Below are 21717 nucleotides of genomic sequence, written 5' to 3'. Positions count from 1 at the left end.
TGTACCTTCCTGACGACCTACCTAACAGTCTCAGACACAGCAGAAAGCTGGATTTTCCAGAACTGCCCTCCAACGGTAGCATTTCCCATGCAACGCTCAACCCTAATCCTTGGAGTATATAAAAGAGGCTGAAGACTGAAAGAAGCGGCTAGAAGCATTCACATACGCGCAAGACAAATTCAAATTCTTCTAAGCTTTCTTTCATCTGAAATTCATTGAGTTTACTATTAGCTTTTTAGAAGCAAATCTCTTGTAAACAATTCTTTGATAAACAGTTTGTTTAGTTCCTTTAGGAGATCAAGGTTGATCGGATCCTAGAGAAGACTAAGAGAGTGAATCTTAGTGTGAGCTAAGTCAGTGTAATTGTTAGTCACTTGTAGGTTTCAAGTGCAGTTGTAACTCTTACCTGATTAGTGGATTGCCTTCATTCTAAGAAGGAAGAAATCACCTTAACGGGTGGACTGGAGTAGCTTGAGTGATTTATCAAGTGAACCAGGATAAAATCCTTGTGTGCTTTTCTATCTCTTATCTTTAGCACTTAAGTTCTCGAAAGATTTGTCAAAATCTTTAAGTTGGAAGCTTTATCTTGAAAACGTTATTCAAACCCCCCCTTTCTACCGTTTTTTTCATACCTTCAATTGGTATCAGAGCGCAAGTTCTGATTACCACACCTAACAGTGTTCAGTGATCCGGGCGGTGTGAAAAACATGGCTGCACACCAGTGAAACTCAAAGAATGGTTACAATGAAACCTCATATGTCGACGGTCAAAGGTTCGAATATTGGAAAGATAGACTGGAAAGTTCTTTCTGGGTTTCGATGCAGATCTCTGGGATATTATTGTGGATGGCTACGAGCGTCCATTGATGCAGATGTCAAGAAGATCCAAGGTCAGAGATGACTGCAGATCAAAAGAAGCTGTACTCACAACATCACAAAGCAAGAGCAATTCTTCTAAGTGCTATTTCCTATGAAGAGTACCAGAAGATTACAGATCGTGAGTTTGCGAAAGGCATTTTTCGAATCTCTGAAGATGTCTCATGAAGGAAACAAGAAAGTCAAGAATCAAAGGCATTGTCTTTGATCCAAAAGTATGAATCATTCATCATGGAGCCAAATGAGTCCATTGAAGAAATGTTCTCCAGATTTCAGTTGCTTGTAGCTGGCATACGACCTCTCAACAAGAGCTACACAACAAAAGATCATGTCATAAGGGTCATCAGGTGTCTTCCTGAAAGTTGGATGCCTTTAGTGACTTCAATAGAGCTCACGAGAGATGTTGAGAATATGAGTTTAGAAGAACTCATCAGCATTTTGAAATGCCATGAGCTGAAGCGCTCAGAGATGCAAGATCTGAGGAAAAAGTTCATAGCCTTGAAATCTAAATCTGAAAAGGCTAAGGCTGAGAAGTCAAAAGCTCTTCAAGCTGAAGAAGAGGAATCTGAAGAAGCATCAGAAGATTCTGATGAAGATGAGCTGACTCTGATCTCCAAGAGACTCAATCGCATCTGGAAGCACAGGCAGAGCAAATACAAAGGCTCTGGAAAGGCAAAAGGAAAGTCTGAATCCTCAGGTCAGAAGAAGTCCTCACTTAAGGAAGTCACATGCTTTGAGTGCAAAGAATCAGGGCACTACAAAAGTGACTGTCCAAAGTTGAAGAAGGACAAGAAACCAAAGAAGCACTTCAAGACAAAGAAGAGTCTGATGGTGACATTTGATGAATCAGAGTCAGAGGATGTTGACTTTGATGGTGAAGTCCAAGGACTCATGGCTATTGTCAAAGACAAAGAAGCAGAGTCAAAGGGAGCTGTTGACTCTGACTCAGAATCAGAAGGAGATCCTAACTCAGACGATGAAATGAGGTATTCGCTTCTTTCTCTACCTCTGAACTGAAACATGCATTGTCTGATATCATGGATAAGTATAACTCCTTATTGTCTAAGCATAAGAAGCTGAAAAAGGACTTATCTGCTGTTTCCAAGACTCCTTCTGAACATCAGAAAATTATTTCTGATTTGAAAAATGATAATCATGCTTTGATCAATTCTAACTCTGTGCTTAAGAACCAGATTGCTAAGTTAGAAGAAATTGTTGCTTGTGATGCCTCTGATTGTAGAAATGAGTCTAAGTATGAAAAGTCTTTTCAAAGATTCCTAGCTAAAAGCGTGGATAGAAGCTTAATGGCTTCAATGATCTATGGCGTAAGCAGAAATGGAATGCATGGCATTGGCTATTCTAAACCAATTAGAAATGAGCCCTCTGTGTCTAAAGCTAAATCCTTGTATGAATGCTTTGTTCCCTCTGGTACCATATTGCCTGATCCTTTACCTGCTAAAGTTGCTAAAAACCCTCTTAAAAAGGGATCTTTCTCTATGTCTAAATATCATGCAAATATTCCTTTAAAATATCATGTTGAGACACCCAAGGTGATCAGAACCTCTGGGGTAACTAACAAGAAAGGACCCAGAAAGTGGGTACCTAAGGACAAGATTATCTATGTTGCAGATATCCTTGATAGCTCCACTGAAACACCAATCATGGTATCTGGACAGTGGATGCTCGCGTCACATGACGGGAGAAAGGCGTATGTTCCAAGAGCTAAAACTTAAGCCTGGAGGCGAAGTTGGCTTTGGAGGAAATGAAAAGGGTAAAATTGTTGGTACTGGGTACTATTTGTGTAGATAGTAGTCCATGCATTGATAATGTGTTATTGGTAGACGGCTTAACACATAACTTATTGTCTATAAGTTAATTAGCTGACAAGGGTTATGATGTTATATTCAATCAAAAGTCCTGCCGGGCTGTAAGTCAAATCGATGGCTCTGTTCTGTTTAACAGCAAGAGGAAGAACAACATTTATAAGATCAGATTATCTGAGTTGGAGGCTCAGAATGTGAAGTGCCTTCTGTCTGTTAATGAAGAGCAGTGGGTATGGCATAGACGGTTAGGGCATGCCAGTATGAGAAAGATTTCTCAGCTGAGCAAGCTAAACCTTGTCAGGGGCTTACCCAATCTGAAGTTCGCTTCAGACGCTCTTTGTGAAGCATGTCAGAAAGGCAAATTCACAAAAGTCCCTTTCAAGGCAAAGAATGTTGTCTCAACCTCAAGGCCGTTGGAATTTCTGCATATCGACCTTTTTGGACCAGTGAAAACTGAGTCTATAGGTGGCAAGAGATATGGGATGGTTATCGTTGATGACTATAGCCGCTGGACATGGGTAAAGTTTCTAACCCGCAAGGATGAGTCTCATGTTGTGTTCTCTACCTTCATTGCCCAAGTGCAAAACGAGAAGGCTTGTAGGATTATGCGTGTCAGAAGTGACCATGGTGGAGAGTTTGAGAATGACAAGTTTGAGAGTCTGTTTGATTCCTATGGAATTGCACATGATTTCTCTTGTCCCAGAACTCCTCAACAAAATGGTGTTGTTGAGAGGAAAAACAGAACTCTTCAGGAGATGGCTAGAACCATGCTCCAAGAAACTGGCATGGCTAAGCACTTTTGGGCAGAGGCAGTAAATACAGCATGTTACATTCAGAACAGAATCTCTGTGAGACCAATTCTGAATAAGACTCCCTATGAATTGTGGAAGAACATAAAACCCAACATTTCTTATTTTCATCCTTTTGGTTGTGTTTGTTATGTTCTCAATACTAAGGATAGATTGTATAAATTTGATGCTAAATCTTCTAAATGTCTATTACTTGGTTATTCTGAGAGATCTAAAGGTTTTAGATTTTATAATACTGATGCTAAGACTATTGAAGAATCTATTTATGTTAGATTTGACGATAAGCTTGACTCTGACCAGTCAAAGCTAGTTGAGAAGTTTGCAGATTTAAGCATTAATGTTTCTGACAAAGGCAAAGCTCCAGAGGAAGCTGAGCCAGAGGAAGATGAACCAGAGGAAGAAGCTGGTCCCTCTGACTCACAAACTCTGAAGAAGAGCAAAATCACTGCAGCTCACCCTAAGGAATTGATTCTGGGCAACAAAGACGAACCAGTCAGAACCAGATCAGCCTTCAGACCCTCTGAAGAGACCTTGCTCAGTCTGAAAGGATTGGTGTCCTTAATTGAACCCAAGTCCATAGATGAAGCTCTTCAGGACAAGGACTGGATTCTGGCCATGGAAGAAGAATTGAATCAATTCTCCAAGAACGATATTTGGAGCTTAGTGAAGAAGCCTGAGAGTGTCCATGTAATTGGAACAAAATGGGTATTCAGAAACAAGCTGAATGAGAAAGGAGATGTAGTCAGAAACAAGGCAAGGCTAGTTGCTCAAGGCTACAGCCAGCAGGAAGGAATAGACTACACTGAAACATTTGCTCCAGTAGCAAGACTGGAGGCAATCAGACTGTTGATCTCTTTCTCAGTGAATCACAACATAGTTCTACATTAGATGGACGTGAAGAGTGCCTTTCTAAATGGTTATATTTCAGAGGAAGTCTATGTTCATCAACCCCCAGGTTTTGAAGATGAGAAGAAGCCAGACCATGTGTTCAAATTGAAGAAGTCACTCTATGGTCTGAAGCAAGCTCCCAGAGCATGGTATGAGAGACTCAGCTCATTCCTTCTGGAGAATGAGTTTGTAAGGGGTAAAGTAGATACAACTCTTTTTTGCAAGACTTATAAAGATGATATCTTAATTGTGCAAATTTATGTTGATGATATTATATTTGGTTCTGCTAATCAATCTCTATGAAAAGAATTTTCTGAGATGATGCAGGCTGAATTTGAGATGAGTATGATGGGAGAATTAAAGTACTTTCTGGGAATACAAGTTGATCAAACACCAGAAGGAACATATATCCATCAGAGCAAGTACACTAAAGAACTTCTGAAGAAGTTCAATATGCTGGAATCTACAGTGGCCAAGACTCCAATGCATCCTACATGCATTCTGGAGAAAGAAGATAAAAGTGGTAAAGTATGTCAGAAGCTCTATCGTGGCATGATAGGTTCACTTCTATACTTAACTGCATCTAGGCCAGACATACTATTTAGTGTTCATTTATGTGCTCGTTTCCAATCAGATCCAAGGGAAACCCACTTAACTGTTGTTAAGAGGATCCTAAGGTATCTGAAAGGCACCACTAACCTTGGCTTGATGTATAAGAAAACATCAGAGTATAAGCTTTCAGGTTATTGTGATGCTGATTATGCTGGAGATAGAACAGAGAGAAAAAGTACTTCTGGAAATTGTCAATTTCTGGGAAGCAATCTAGTCTCATGGGCAAGCAAGAGGCAATCAATCATTGCACTATCAACTGCAGAGGCAGAATATATCTCAGCAGCAATATGCAGCACTCAGATGCTCTGGATGAAACATCAGCTGGAGGATTATCAGATCCTTGAGAGCAATATCCCAATCTATTGTGATAACACTGCTGCAATCTCATTGAGTAAGAATCCTATCTTGCATTCAAGGGCAAAGCACATTGAGGTAAAGTATCACTTTATTAGAGATTATGTACAGAAGGGCGTACTTCTTCTGAAGTTTGTTGATACTGACCATCAATGGGCAGATATCTTTACAAAGCTCTTAGCAGAGGATAGATTTAATTTTATTCTGAAAAATCTGAACATGGACTTTTGTCCAGAGTGAAGATGGATCAGAACCTCTGACTATGATACTTCTTGATCAGAAGATGTCTAGTCCAGAAGGTAACTCAATCAGAGTGTGTGTACCCATTGGTACTGACTCTGAAGCTGAGATAGCAACACGTGTGTCAGTATTTCTGATGCATACTTCCTTGTGCCCGTGTGACAGTCTGTCATGTTGCGTGTAGATGTGCTTCTCTCCTGTGTGTGATATGTGTATTTACTGTTATTATCTATCTTTAATTTTCAACCGTTGATTTTAAATTGCTTTTTGAATCAACAACGGTTATTTTTCAAAACCCACTATACACACACGATCTCCTTCACTTTCGGTTTTTACTCTCTCTCTCTTCTGCTATTTCAAAACCGCTTACCCTCGATTTCTCTCTCGATCTCTCTTCATCTTTCAACCTTCATCTTCTACCTAAACCTTCAACCGCTCCAAAAATGGTGAGTCAAACCAGAAGAGCTACTGCAGATGCAACCCAGTTCCCTCATATGGTAGTTGGTCTAGCAACAGGTCAAAGGAGTCCTGAGAATTGTGATGAAGCCTACTCGGGTGGAACCAGCTGCTGAAGTGATCAAAAGGATTGAAACTCCTGCCAGAGTGACAAGATCATCAGCACAATCAAGTAAGTCTGCAGTTGCTTCTGATGATGATTTGAATTTATTTGATGCACTCCCCATATCAGCCATGCTCAAACAATCTTCAAATCCACTCACTCCCATTCCTGAGTCCCAACCAGCTGCACAAACCACCTCTCCACCACATTCCCCAAGGTCTTCATTTTTCCAACCTTCTCCTACTGAAGCACCTCTATGGAATTTGCTCCAGAACCAACCCTCTAGGCCAGATGAACCAACCTCTCCCATTACCATCCAGTACAACCCATTAACTTCTGAACCCATCATCCCTGAGAAACCAGAGCCTAACCAAACAGAACCTGGACCCAGAACCTCTGATCACTCTTTCCCAAGAGCATCAGAACGTCTGGCTCCCAGAACCACGGATACAGACTCTTCCACAGCCCTTACACCTGTATCCTTCCCAACAAATGTTGCTGACTCTTCTCCTTCCAACAACTCTGAATCCCTTCGAAAATTCATGGAAGTTAGAAAAGAAAAGGTGTCTACCTTAGAAGAATATTATCTCACTTGTCCAAGCCCTAGGAGATATCCTGGCCCTAGACCTGAACGTCTAGTTGACCCAGATGAACCTATCTTGGCCAATCCTTTACATGAGGCAGACCCTTTGGCTCAACAAGCTCACCCTGCCCCTGACCAACAAGAGCCTGTTCAACCAGAACCTGAACCAGAACAATCTGTGTCTAACCACTCCTCAGTTAGATCACCCCATCCTCTGGTTGAAACTTTAGAACCTCACCTTGGAACCTCTGAACCAAATGCTCAAATGTTTAACATTGGCTCTCCACAAGTTGCCTCTGAAGCTCACAGCAGCAATCACCCAGCCTCTCCTGAAACCAACCTCTCTATAATTCCTTACACTCACCTCCGACCCACATCTCTCTCTGAGTGCATCAATATTTTCCATCATGAAGCCTCATTGATGCTACGCAATGTGCAAGGTCAGACTGACCTAAGCGAGAATGCTGAACATGTGGCTGAAGAGTGGAACAATCTGAGCACTTGGCTAGTGGCTCAAGTTCCCGTTATGATGCAGCTACTGAATGCAGAGGGAAGTCAGAGGATCGAGGCTGCAAAGCAAAGGTTTGCTAGAAGGGTGGCTCTTCATGAACAAGAACAGAGACATAAGCTACTTGAAGCTATTGAAGAAGCCAAAAGAAAGAAAGAACAAGCAGAAGAAGCTGCACGTCAAGCAGCAGCTCAAGCTGAACAAGCCAGATTAGAGACAGAACGACTTGAAGCTGAGGCTGAAGCTCTTAGATGCCAAGCACTTGCACCCGTAGTTTTTACTCCTGCTGCTTCTGCTTCCACTCCAGCTCCTCACGCTGCTCAGAATGTTCCTTCTAGTTCTACACAGCCAAACTCGTCCAGACTCGACATTGTGGAACAACGTCTTGACACTCATGAGTCTCTGCTGATTGAAATGAAGCAAATGATGATGGAACTTCTGCGTCGATCTGATAAACCCTAGCTTTAGGATCTCTTCGTTTTGATTTCTTTTTCTTTACCTGTGTTTTATTTCGTTAACCTCTGGTTCTTTCTTGTTAATCTTTACTTTGCTCGTTTGTGATTATCTATGCATATATATATATATATATATATCTGACATTATGTTTGCAAATTTTTTATTATTCATCATAACCGCTTTTACATCATACATTTTTTCCTTTTCCTAAAAATCCTAGAATGGAGGATCCCTCCTCATTCTTCTGCACTCCTGGCGCTGCTCTGACCTCTCCTTCTCCAGACGCTCAAATGCATACTGGATGTTGTTGAGCCTGTCTTTTAGCTCATCCCTCTCCAGAATCTCTTCTGCAGTCTTGAGCTTCTTTTCCAAGATCTCTTTTTCTTCCAGCAGCTTTAGTTCAAACTGGCTGAGTTCTTGCACCTCCTCCACGAAGGCAAGAAATTCCCTCAAGTCTCTCTTCAACTCTGGACGCAGGTCCTCCTCCAGCAGTGTCCGTGTTAGCTCTGAGATGGTTGTTGTACCCTCTGGATGCCTAATGTTGAGGAACAAGTTGAAGGTATGAAAAACGGTAGAAAGGGGGGGGGGGTTTGAATAACGTTTTCAGTATAAAACTTCCACCTTAAAGATTTTGACAAATCTTTCAAGAACTTAAGTGCTAAAGATAAGAGATAGAAAAGCACACAAGGATTTTATCCTGGTTCACTTGATAAATCACTCAAGCTACTCCAGTCCACCCGTTAAGGTGATTTCTTCCTTCTTAGAATGAAGGCAATCCACTAATCAGGTAAGAGTTACAACTGCACTTGAAACCTACAAGTGACTAACAATTACACTGACTTAGCTCACACTAAGATTCACTCTCTTAGTCTTCTCTAGGATCCGATCAACCTTGATCTCCTAAAGGAACTAAACAAACTGTTTATCAAAGAATTGTTTACAAGAGATTTGCTTCTAAAAAGCTAATAGTAAACTCAATGAATTTCAGATGAAAGAAAGCTTAGAAGAATTTAAGTTTGTCTTGCGCGTATGTAAATGCTTCTAGCCGCTTCTTTCAGTCTTCAGCCTCTTTATATACTCCAAGGATTAGGGTTGAGCGTTGCATGGGAAATGCTACCGTTGGAGGGCAGTTCTGGAAAATCCAGCTTCTGCTGTGTCTGAGACTGTTAGGTAGGTCGTCAGGAAGGTACAGTTGCTTTTGTACTTGGATAACGACTTGACCTTTAAACCTAGGAGACTTCTGATCAGGGGAATGCTTCATATTGGAACTTGTGAAGCCGGTTGATCAGAGTCAGAGGGAAAGCCCAGATCCTCTGACCATTGTTTCTTCTGATTCTGAACTCAGAGGGAAGAACGTGGTCTTCAGAGTATCTTGCTTCTGGACATCAGAGTTTCCACTATTCAGCTTCTGGATCTTCAGAGTCTTCTACACCATCAGAATATCTGAGCCTTCAGTGTTTCTTGGTCATCAGACTTTCTGGATCTTCAGAGCTTCTAGTGACTGAGTCCACATCAGAGTTTGTATACCTTCAGAACTTCTGAAGCTTTTCCACTGTTCATACTGAACATGGTGAATGCGAAAGCGTTGCTTGGGTTGCTCTTTATACACAGTGCTTCTGATTTGTGTGAGATTGAGTTGAGGTCAGAGCCTGTAAATAGCACACTCAGAAAAACACGTTAGAGTACCATAATTGTTCATATCAAAAGGTTAACTTGTAATCATCAAAACATAGAGTTGTACTACTAGATCAAAACTTGATCTTACAATCTCCCCCTTTTTGATGATGACAAAACTAAGATTTTTGATGAACAATTCTTAAACATTAAACTGAATTCACTCAGAGTTTAGAGATATAGAATAAGACTTATCCTGATGTGAATAGTTTATCTTGCTCATTCTGAATTCAAGTCACTGCTTGATTCTGAGCTTAGCTCCCCCTGAATCTAATACTTGATGAAAACGTTAGTAAAGTCTAGATTCTGAGCTAAATGATATAAGAGTTCAAAGTGAAAAATTTATGACATAGATGAAAATTGAGTAATCAGAGCGCATAAGTAATCAGAGTCACGGACAAGGTATCAGAGTCTTGGGTATCAGAGTCAACTAGAATCACTTCAGAAGAAGTGAAATGTATTCCTTGTATTTGTCCAGTGACACATCTATGGTCATGAAGGTGGAACTCTTAAATTTTCCAAAAGAAAAAAATAAATCACACTAACACATCTTACACATCAAAAACTGGGTTTACTCCCCCTTTTTGTCATAAGCAAAAAGCTTGGGGTGTGAAAAACTTAGCTTGAAGTACAAGGTACTCCCCCTTAGAGAAGGTCTAAGTTTAAAGAAAATTAAAACGATGCATGAATCAGAGTTAGGCGAAATAAATAGAAGAGTTAATGCAAGAGAAGACGTTTGCCACCGGCCAAGGGAGTAAAGAGGAGGGTCAGTTACCAAGAACTTAACCTCGAGAAACTGTAGGAGCATTAACTTTCAGAGAGAAAGTGAAGCCTATATAAAGCGTTGGAGAAAGGGGTAAGCTTCACACCTCGAACAATTTTTAGTAAGAAAAAAAAAATGGCATCATACATCGTAGCACTAGAAGAGCTGAGGAAGAAGGCCTTCGAGGATGACTTGTTCCTGAACATCAGGCATCCAGAGGGTACAACGACCATCTCGGAGCTAACACGGACACTGCTGGAGGAGGACCTGCGTCCAGAGTTGGAGAGAGACCTGAGGGAATTTCTTGCCTTCGTTGAGGAGGTGCAAGAACTCAGCCGGCTTGAACTCAAGCTGCTGGAAGAAAAAGAGAGTTTGGAAGAGAAGCTCAAGACTGCAGAAGAGATTCTGGAGAGGGATGAGCTAAAGAACAGGCTCAACAACATCCAGCATGTACTGGAGCGTCTGGAGAAGGATAGGTCAGAGTAGCGCCAGGAGTGCAGAAGAATGAGGAGAGATCCTCCATTCTAGACTTTAGGGAAAGAATGTATGATGTAAACATAAAGATATTATGAATAAAAAGATTTTTGCAAACATATGTGACACAAATATATATAGATATGCATAGATAATCACAAACGAACAAAGTAGAACAAATAAATAAAAAGAAACAGAAGTTAACAAAAATAAAACAACGTTAAAGAAAAAAGAAAAACGAAGAGATCCTAAAACTAGGGTTTATCAGTTCGACGCAGAAGTTCCATCATCATGTGCTTCATTTCAATTAGCATGGATTCATGAATGTCAAGACGCTGTTCCATGATGTCGAGTCTGGATGAGCTGGACTGAGTAGAACTGGAAGGAACATTCTGAGCAGCTTGAGGATCTGGAATGGAAGCAGAAGCAGCAGGAGTAAACACTACTGGTGCAAGTGCTTGGCATCTAAGGGCTTCAGCCTCAGCTTCAAGTCGTTCTGCCTTTAGTCTGGCTTGTTCAGCTTGAGCTGCTGCTTGACGTGCAGCTTCTTCTGCTTGAGCTTTCTTTCTCTTTGCTTCTTCAATAGCCTCAAGAAGCTTATTTCTCTGTTCTTGTTCATGAAGAGCCACTCTCCGAGCAAACCTTTGCTTTGCAGCCTCAATCCTCTGACTTCCCTCTGCATGCAGGAGCTGCATCATAATTGGAACTTGAGCCACTAGCCAAGTGCCCAGAGTGTTCCACTCATCAGCCACACGTTCAGCATTCTCACTTAGGTCAGTCTGACCGTGCACATTGCGTAGCCTCAAGGAGGCTTCATGATAGAAAATATTGATGCACTCAGAGAGAGATGTGGGTCGGAGGGGAGTATAAGGAATTATGGAGAGGTTGGTTTCAAGAGAGGCTGGGTGATTGCTGCTGTGAGCTTCAGAGGCACCTTGTGGAGAGCCAATGTTAAACGTTTGAGCATTGGGTTCAGAGGTTCCAAGGTGAGGTTCTGAAGTTTCAACCAGAGGATGAGGTGATCTAACCGAGGATTGGTTAGACACAGATTGTTCTGGTTCAGGTTCTGGTTGAATAGGCTCTTGTTGGTCAGGGGCAGGGTGAGCTTGTTGAGCCAAAGGGTCTGCCTCTTGTAAAGGATTGGCCAAGATAGGTTCATCTGGGTCAACTAGACGTTCAGGTCTAGGGCCAGGATATCTCCTAGGGCTTGGACAAGTGAGATAATACTCTTCTAAGGTAGACACCTTTTCTTTTCTGACCTCCATGAATTTTCTAATGGATTCAGAGTTATTGGAGGGAGAAGAGTCAGCAACATTGGTTGGGAAGGATACAGGTGTATAGGCTGTGGAAGAGTCTGTATCAGTAGTTCTGGGAGCCAGACGTTCTGATGCTCTTGGGACAGAGTGATCAGAGGTTCTGGGTCCAGGTTCTGTTTGGGTAGGCTCTGGTTGGTCATGAATGATGGGTTCAGAAGTTAATGGGTTGTATGGAATGGTAATGGGAGAGGTAGGTTCTTCTGACCTAGAGGGTTGGTTCTGGAGCAAATTCCAGAGAGGTGCTTCAGTAGGGGAAGGTTGAAAGAACGAAGACCTTGGGGAATGTGGTGGAGAGGTGGTTTGTGCAGCTGGTTGGAATTCAGGAATAGGAGTGAGGGGATTTGAAGAGTGTTTGAGCATGGCAGATATGGGGAGTGCATCAAATAAATTCAAATCATCATCAGAAGCAATTGCAGACTTACTTGAAAGTGCTGATGATTTTGTCACTCTGGCAGGAGGTTCAGTCCTTCTGATCACTTCAGCAGCTGGTTCCACCCGAGTAGGCTTCACCACAATTCTGACCTGCTTCTTCTTCTTCTTAGGAGGACCATCCTCATTATCACCATCATCATCATCAGGCTTGCTGGTTTCATCTTGCTTCCTCTTGGATTGACCAGCCTTCTTCTTTTTGATCAGAGGGACATCTGATTCCTCAGAGGATTCTTCTAGGACCATCTTCCTCTGAACTTTCTTCTTGGGAGGAGAAGGAAACTCTGGAGCTGGTGGCAGTCTGCTGAAGAAGTCATCGAGATCAATCTCGAATCCTTGAGCCCTTAGGTCTTCAACATAGCACCTAATGGCGTCAGGATTGTCTGCCTGTGTCCACAGAGGGTAGTCATTCAGAGGCATCCTTCTGCTTCTGATCTCAGAAGATGTGTCTTCATGGGCAGGAGCAATCTTCTTCTTGATTAGGCCCATCTTCTTTAGAGAGTTTGCCGTGAAGACATCACTGACAATGGTGGTCAGATCCTCTGTGCATCCAGCATTTATCAGATCTTGAACGAGACCACTCTCAATGAAGAGATCAGACAAGAGTCTCCCGAAGGGAATATACTTGATCGCTGACTTGATGGAGGCAGTGGTACGAGACTTCCGGATACATTCCTTCAAGTAGGAGAACAGGAAGTAGGGAAGGCAGATCTTCTTCTGGTCTTGGATGAAGAACAACATCACCTTCTGGTTGAAGTTGATGTAGTCAGGAGAACTGCCCTTTGGTCTTTGGTTTATGCAGTGGAGCAAAATTTTGTGCCAGATCCTGAGCTTGGGATGAAGGTCCATCACCTTGTAATTCGTCTTGCCCGGTTTGTAAGTGGTGTACAGGGCCTGGTTGATTGTATCCTTGGTGCTGGGTTTCAGCTTCGATTCCGTGAGTTGGAAACGATACCCAAAAGCAGTGTCTGCACCCAGCAAGTTCACGAAGGACTTCTCTGTGATGATGATCTTTCTTCCAAGAATATGAGATACCACCTGAGTATCATCGCAGTCGGCGTGCTTCCAGAATTCCTTGATCAGTTTATCATACACCGGTCCTCGAAGTCTGTTGAAGTAATTTCCCTAACCTTGAACTTGGACTTCAGGACGAAGATCATACCCATTTGCAGTCAGGTTGTCGAGGTCGAATCTCCATTCTGCCAGGACTTGAAGTTCCTCAGGAGCAAATACGCAGTGAACGGCACAGCCCCGTTCTGCAATTGGAAGAATCTGCTCTTGAGCTTGACCTTGATCTTGTGTCGGATTCTCAGGACCCCTTTGACCCGTTGCTAGACCAACTACCATGTGAGGGAACTGGGTTGCATCTGCAGTAGTTCTTCTGGTTTGACTCACCATTTTTGAAGCGGTTGAAGGTTTAAGGTAGAAGATGAAGGTTGAAAGATGAAGAGAGATCGAGAGAGAAATCGAGGATTAGCGGTTTTGAAAAGCAGAGAGAGAGAGAGAGTAAAAACCGGAAGTGAACGAGATCGTGTGTGTATAGTGGGTTTTAACAAATAACCGTTGTTGATTCAAAAAAGCACTTTAAGATCAACGGTTGAAAATTAAAGATAGATAGTAACAGTAAATACACAAATCACACACAGGAGAGAAGCACATCTGCACGCAATCATAACAGACTGTCACACGGGCACAAGGAACTATGCATCAGAAATACTGACACACGTGTTGCTGTCTCAGCTTCAGAGTCAGTACCAGTGGGTACACACACTCTGATTGAGTTACCTTCTGGACTAGACATCTTCTGATCAAGAAGTATCATAGTCAGAGGTTCTGATCCATCTTTACTCTGGACAAAAGTCCATGTTCAGATTTTTCAGAATAAAATTAAATCTATCCTCTGCTAAGGGCTTTGTAAAGATATCTGCCCATTGATGGTCAGTATCAACAAACTTCAGAAGAAGTACGCCCTTCTGTACATAATCTCTAATAAAGTGATACTTTACCTCAATGTGCTTTGCCCTTGAATGCAAGATAGGATTCTTACTCAATGAGATTGCAGCAGTGTTATCACAATAGATTGGGATATTGCTCTCAAGGATCTGATAATCCTCCAGCTGATGTTTCATCCAGAGCATCTGAGTGCTGCATATTGCTGCTGAGATATATTCTGCCTCTGCAGTTGATAGTGAAATGGTTGATTGCCTCTTGCTTGCCCATGAGACTAGATTGCTTCCCAGAAATTGACAATTTCCAGAAGTACTTTTTCTCTCTGTTCTATCTCCAGCATAATCAGCATCACAGTAACCTGAAAGCTTATACTCTGATGTTTTCTTATACATCAAGCCAAGGTTAGTGGTGCCTTTCAGATACCTTAGGATCCTCTTAACAGCAGTTAAGTGGGTTTCCCTTGGATCTGATTGGAAACGAGCACATAAATGAACACTAAATAGTATGTCTGGCCTAGATGCAGTTAAGTATAGAAGTGAACCTATCATGCCACGATAGAGCTTCTGACATACTTTACCACTTTTATCTTCTTTCTCCAGAATGCATGTAGGATGCATTGGAGTCTTGGCCACTGTAGATTCCAGCATATTGAACTTCTTCAGAAGTTCTTTAGTGTACTTGCTCTGATGGATATATGTTCCTTCTGGTGTTTGATCAACTTGTATTCCCAGAAAGTACTTTAATTCTCCCATCATACTCATCTCAAATTCAGCCTGCATCATCTCAGAAAATTCTTTGCATAGAGATTGATTAGCAGAACCAAATATAATATCATCAACATAAATTTGCACAATTAAGATATCATCTTTATAAGTCTTGCAAAAAAGAGTTGTATCTACTTTACCCCTTACAAACTCATTCTCTAGAAGGAATGAGCTACGTCTCTCATACCATGCTCTGGGAGCTTGCTTTAGACCGTAGAGTGATTTCTTCAATTTGAACACATGGTCTGGTTTCTTCTCATCTTCAAAACCTGGGGGTTGATGAACATAGACTTCCTCTGAGATATAACCATTTAGGAAGGCACTCTTCACGTCCATCTGATGTAGAACTATGTTGTGATTTACTGAGAAAGAGATCAACAGTCTGATTGCCTCCAGTCTTGCTACTGGAGCAAATGTTTCAGTGTAGTCTATTCCTTCCTGCTGGCTGTAGCCTTGAGCAACTAGCCTTGCCTTGTTTCTGACTACATCTCCTTTCTCATTCAGCTTGTTTCTGAATACCCATTTCGTTCCAATAACATGGACACTCTCAGGCTTCTTCACTAAGCTCCAAACATCGTTCTTGGAGAATTGACTCAATTCTTCTTCCATGGCCAGAATCCAATCCTTGTCCTGAAGAGCTTCATCTATGGACTTGGGTTCAATTAAGGACACCAATCCTTTCAGACTGAGCAAGGTCTCTTCAGAGGGTCTGAAGGCAGATCTGGTTCTCACTGGTTCGTCTTTGTTGCCCAGAATCAATTCCTTAGGGTGAGCTGCAGTGATCTGCTCTTCTTCAGAGTTTGTGAGTTAGAGGGACCAGCTTCTTCCTCTGGTTCATCTTCCTCTGGCTCAACTTCCTCTGGAGCTTTGCCTTTGTCAGAAACATTAATGCTTAAATCTGCAGACTTTTCAACTAGCTTTGACTGGTCAGAGTCAAGCTTATCGTCAAATCTAACATGAATAGATTCTTCAATAGTTTTAGCATCAAATTTATGCAATCTATCCTTAGTATTGAGAACATAACAAACACAGCCAAAAGGATGAAAATAAGAAATGTTGGGCTTTATGTTCTTCCACAATTCATAAGGAGTCTTATTCAGAATTGGTCTCACAGAGATTCTGTTCTGAATGTAACATGCTGTATTTACTGCCTCTGCCCAAAAGTGCTTAGCCATGCCAGTTTCTTGGAGCATGGTTCTAGCCATCTCCTGAAGAGTTCTGTTCTTCCTCTCAACAACACCATTTTGTTGAGGAGTTTTGGGACAAGAGAAATCATGTGCAATTCCATAGGAATCAAACAGACTCTCAAACTTGTCATTCTCAAACTCTCCACCATGGTCACTTCTGACACGCACAATCCTACAAGCCTTCTCGTTTTGCACTTGAGCAATGAAGGTAGAGAACACAGCATGAGACTCATCCTTGCGGGTTAGAAACTTTACCCATGTCCAGCGGCTATAGTCATCAACGATAACCATCCCATATCTCTTGCCACCTATAGACTCAGTTTTCACTGGTCCAAAAAGGTCGATATGCAGAAGTTCCAACGGCCTTGAGGTTGAGACAACATTCTTTGCCTTGAAAGGGAATTTTGTGAATTTGCCTTTCTGACATGCTTCACAAAGAGCGTCTGAAACGAACTTCAGATTGGGTAAGCCCCTGACAAGGTTTAACTTGCTCAGCTGAGAAATCTTTCTCATACTGGCATGCCCTAACCGTCTATGCCATACCCACTGCTCTTCATTAACAGACAGAAGGCACTTCACATTCTGAGCCTCCAACTCAGATAATCTGATCTTATAAATGTTGTTCTTCCTCTTGCTGTTAAACAGAACAGAGCCATCGATTTGACTTACAGCCCGGCAGGACTTTTGATTGAATATAACATCATAACCCTTGTCAGCTAATTGACTTATAGACAATAAGTTATGTGTTAAGCCGTCTACCAATAACACATTATCAATGCATGGACTACTATCTACACAAATAGTACCAGTACCAACAATTTTACCCTTTTCATTTCCTCCAAAGCCAACTTCGCCTCCAGGCTTAAGTTTCAGCTCTCGGAACATACGCTTTTCTCCCGTCATGTGACGCGAGCATCCACTGTCCAGATACCATGATTGGTGTTTCAGTGGAGCTATCAAGGATATCTCATTTTCATCGTCTGAGTTAGGATTTCCTTCTGATTCTGAGTCAGAGTCAACAGCTCCCTTTGACTCTGCTTCCTTGTCCTTGACAATAGCCATGAGTCCTTGGACTTCACCATCAGAGTCAACATCCTCTGACTCTGATTCATCAAATGTCACCATCAGACTCTTCTTTGTCTTGAAGTGCTTCTTTGGCTTCTTGTCCTTCTTCAATTTTGGACAGTCACTTTTGTAGTGCCCTGATTCTTTGCACTCAAAGCATGTGACTTCCTTAAGTGAGGACTTCTTCTGACCTGAGGATTCAGACTTTCCTCTTGCCTTTCCAGAGCCTTTGTATTTGCTCTGCCTGTGCTTCCAGATGCGATTGAGTCTCTTGGAGATCAGAGTCATCTCATCTTCATCAGAATCTTCTGATGCTTCTTCAGATTCCTCTTCTTCAGCTTGAAGAGCTTTTGACTTCTCAACCTTAGCCTTTTCAGATTTAGACTTCAAGGCTATGGACTTTTTCCTCAGATCTTGCATCTCTGAGCGCTTCAGCTCATGGCATTTCAAAATGCTGATGAGTTCTTCTAAACTCATATTCTCAACGTCTCTCGTGAGCTCTATTGAAGTCACTAAAGACATCCAACTTTCAGGAAGACACCTGATGACCCTTATGACATGATCTTTTGTTGTGTAGCTCTTGTTGAGAGGTCGTATGCCAGCTACAAGCAACTGAAATCTGGAGAACATTTCTTCAATGGACTCATTTGGCTCCATGATGAAGGATTCATACTTTTGGATCAAAGACAATGCCTTTGATTCTTTGACTTTCTTGTTTCCTTCATGAGACATCTTCAGAGATTCGAAAATGCCTTTTGCAAACTCACGATCTGTAATCTTCTGGTACTCTTCATAGGAAATAGCACTTAGAAGAATTGCTCTTGCTTTGTGATGTTGTGAGTACAGCTTCTTTTGATCTGCAGTCATCTCTGACCTTGGGATCTTCTTGCCATCTGCATCAACTGGACGCTCATAGCCATCCACAATAATATCCCAGAGATCTGCATCGAAACCCAGAAAGAAACTTTCCAGTCTATCTTTCCAATATTCGAACCTTTGACCGTCGAACATAGGAGGCTTTGCATTGTAACCATCTCTTTGAGTTTCACTGGTGGTGGCAGCCATTGTTTTTCACACCGGCCCGGATCACTGAACACTGTTAGGTGTGGTAATCAGAACTTGCGCTCTGATACCAATTGAAGGTATGAAAATCGGTAGAAAGGGGGGGGGTTTGAATAACGTTTTCAGTATAAAACTTCCACCTTAAAGATTTTGACAAATCTTTCGAGAACTTAAGTGCTAAAGATAAGAGATAGAAAAGCACACAAGGATTTTATCCTGGTTCACTTGATAAATCACTCAAGCTACTCCAGTCCACCCGTTAAGGTGATTTCTTCCTTCTTAGAATGAAGGCAATCCACTAATCAGGTAAGAGTTACAACTGCACTTGAAACCTACAAGTGACTAACAATTACACTGACTTAGCTCACACTAAGATTCACTCTCTTAGTCTTCTCTAGGATCCGATCAACCTTGATCTCCTAAAGGAACTAAACAAACTGTTTATCAAAGAATTGTTTACAAGAGATTTGCTTCTAAAAAGCTAATAGTAAACTCAATGAATTTCAGATGAAAGAAAGCTTAGAAGAATTTAAGTTTGTCTTGCGCGTATGTAAATGCTTCTAGCCGCTTCTTTCAGTCTTCAGCCTCTTTATATACTCCAAGGATTAGGGTTGAGCGTTGCATGGGAAATGCTACCGTTGGAGGGCAGTTCTGGAAAATCCAGCTTCTGCTGTGTCTGAGACTGTTAGGTAGGTCGTCAGGAAGGTACAGTTGCTTTTGTACTTGGATAGCGACTTGACCTTTAAACCTAGGAGACTTCTGATCAGGGGAATGCTTCATATTGGAACTTGTGAAGCCGGTTGATCAGAGTCAGAGGGAAAGCCCAGATCCTCTGACCATTGTTTCTTCTGATTCTGAACTCAGAGGGAAGAACGTGGTCTTCAGAGTATCTTGCTTCTGGACATCAGAGTTTCCACTATTCAGCTTCTGGATCTTCAGAGTCTTCTACACCATCAGAATATCTGAGCCTTCAGTGTTTCTTGGTTATCAGACTTTCTGGATCTTCAGAGCTTCTAGTGACTGAGTCCACATCAGAGTTTGTATACCTTCAGAACTTCTGAAGCTTTTCCACTGTTCATACAGAACATGGTGAATGCGAAAGCGTTGCTTGGGTTGCTCTTTATACACAGTGCTTCTGATTTGTGTGAGATTGAGTTGAGGTCAGAGCCTGTAAATAGCACACTCAGAAAAACACGTTAGAGTACCACAATTGTTCATATCAAAAGGTTAACTTGTAATCATCAAAACATAGAGTTGTACTACTAGATCAAAACTTGATCTTACACAAGTCCTCCTCAAAGGCTCTCTTTCTCAGCTCCTCTAATGCGATCATGTATGATGCCATTTTTCTCTGGTATGATGTTGTGAAGCTTACCCTTTTCTCCAACGCTTTATATAGGCTTCACTTTCTCTCTGAAAGTTAATGCTCCTACAGTTTCTCGAGGTTAAGTTCTTGGTAACTGACCCTCCTCTTTACTCCCTTGGCCGGTGGCAAACGTTCTTCTCTTGCATTAACTCTTCTATTTATTTCGCCTAACTCTGATTCATGCATCGTTTTAATTTTCTTTAAACTTCGACCTTCTCTAAGGGGGAGTACCTTGTACTTCAAGCTAAGTTTTTCACACCCCAAGCTTTTTGCTTATGACAAAAAGGGGGAGTAAACCCAGTTTTTGATGTGTAAGATGTGTTAGTGTGATTTATTTTTCTTTTGGAGAATTTAAGAGTTCCACCTTTATGACCATAGATGTGTCACTGGGCAAATACAAGGAATACATTTCACTTCTTCTGAAATGATTTTAGTTTGACTCTGATACCCAAGACTCTGATACCTTGTCCGTGACTCTGATTACTTATGCGCTCTGATTACTCTATTTTCATCTATGTCATAAGTTTTTCACTCTGAACTCTTATATCATTTAGCTCAGAATCTAGACTTTACTAATGTTTTCATCAAGTATTAGATTCAGGGGGAGCTAAGCTCAGAATCAAGCAGTGACTTGAATTCAAAATGAGCAAGATAAACTATTCACATCAGGATAAGTCTTATTCTATATCTCTAAACTCTGAGTGAATTCAGTTTAATGTTTAAGAATTGTTCATCAAAAATCTTAGTTTTGTCATCATCAAAAAGGGGGAGATTGTAAGATCAAGTTTTGATCTAGTAGTACAACTCTATGTTTTGATGATTACAAGTTAACCTTTTGATATGAACAATTGTGGTACTCTAACGTGTTTTTCTGAGTGTGCTATTTACAGGCTCTGACCTCAACTCAATCTCACACAAATCAGAAGCACTGTGTATAAAGAGCGACCAAAGCAACGCTTTCGCATTCACCATGTTCAGTATGAACAGTGGAAAAGCTTCAGAAGTTCTGAAGTTATACAAACTCTGATGTGGACTCAGTCACTAGAAGTTCTGAAGATCCAGAAAGTCTGATAACCAAGAAACACTGAAGGCTCAGATATTCTGATGGTGTAGAAGACTCTGAAGATCCAGAAGCTGATTAGTGAAATTCTGATGTCCAGAAGCAAGATACTCTGAAGACCATGTACTTCCCTCTGAGTTCAGAATCAGAAGAAACAATGGTCAGAGGATCTGGGCTTTCCCTCTGACTCTGATCAACGGGCTTCACAAGTTCCAACATGAAGCTTTCTCCTGATCAGAAGTCTCCTAGGTTTAAAGGTCAAGTCGCTATCCAAGTACAAAAGCAACTGTACCTTCCTGACGACCTACCTAACAGTCTCAGACACAGCAGAAGCTGGATTTTCCAGAACTTCCCTCCAACGGTAGCATTTCCCATGCAACGCTCAACCCTAATCCTTGGAGTATATAAAAAGAGGCTGAAGACTGAAAGAAGCGGCTAGAAGCATTCACATACGCGCAAGACAAATTCAAATTCTTCTAAGCTTTCTTTCATCTGAAATTCATTGAGTTTACTATTAGCTTTTTAGAAGCAAATCTCTTGTAAACAATTCTTTGATAAACAGTTTGTTTAGTTCCTTTAGGAGATCAAGGTTGATCGGATCCTAGAGAAGACTAAGAGAGTGAATCTTAGTGTGAGCTAAGTCAGTGTAATTGTTAGTCACTTGTAGGTTTCAAGTGCAGTTGTAACTCTTACCTGATTAGTGGATTGCCTTCATTCTAAGAAGGAAGAAATCACCTTAACGGGTGGACTGGAGTAGCTTGAGTGATTTATCAAGTGAACCAGGATAAAATCCTTGTGTGCTTTTCTATCTCTTATCTTTAGCACTTAAGTTCTCGAAAGATTTGTCAAAATCTTTAAGGTGGAAGCTTTATCTTGAAAACGTTATTCAAACCCCCCCCC

Source organism: Lotus japonicus, chromosome 3 (genome assembly GCF_012489685.1).
Source record: "Lotus japonicus ecotype B-129 chromosome 3, LjGifu_v1.2".
In the NCBI taxonomy this organism is placed as follows: Eukaryota; Viridiplantae; Streptophyta; class Magnoliopsida; order Fabales; family Fabaceae; genus Lotus; species Lotus japonicus.
Note: the sequence above shows the minus strand (reverse complement) of the source record.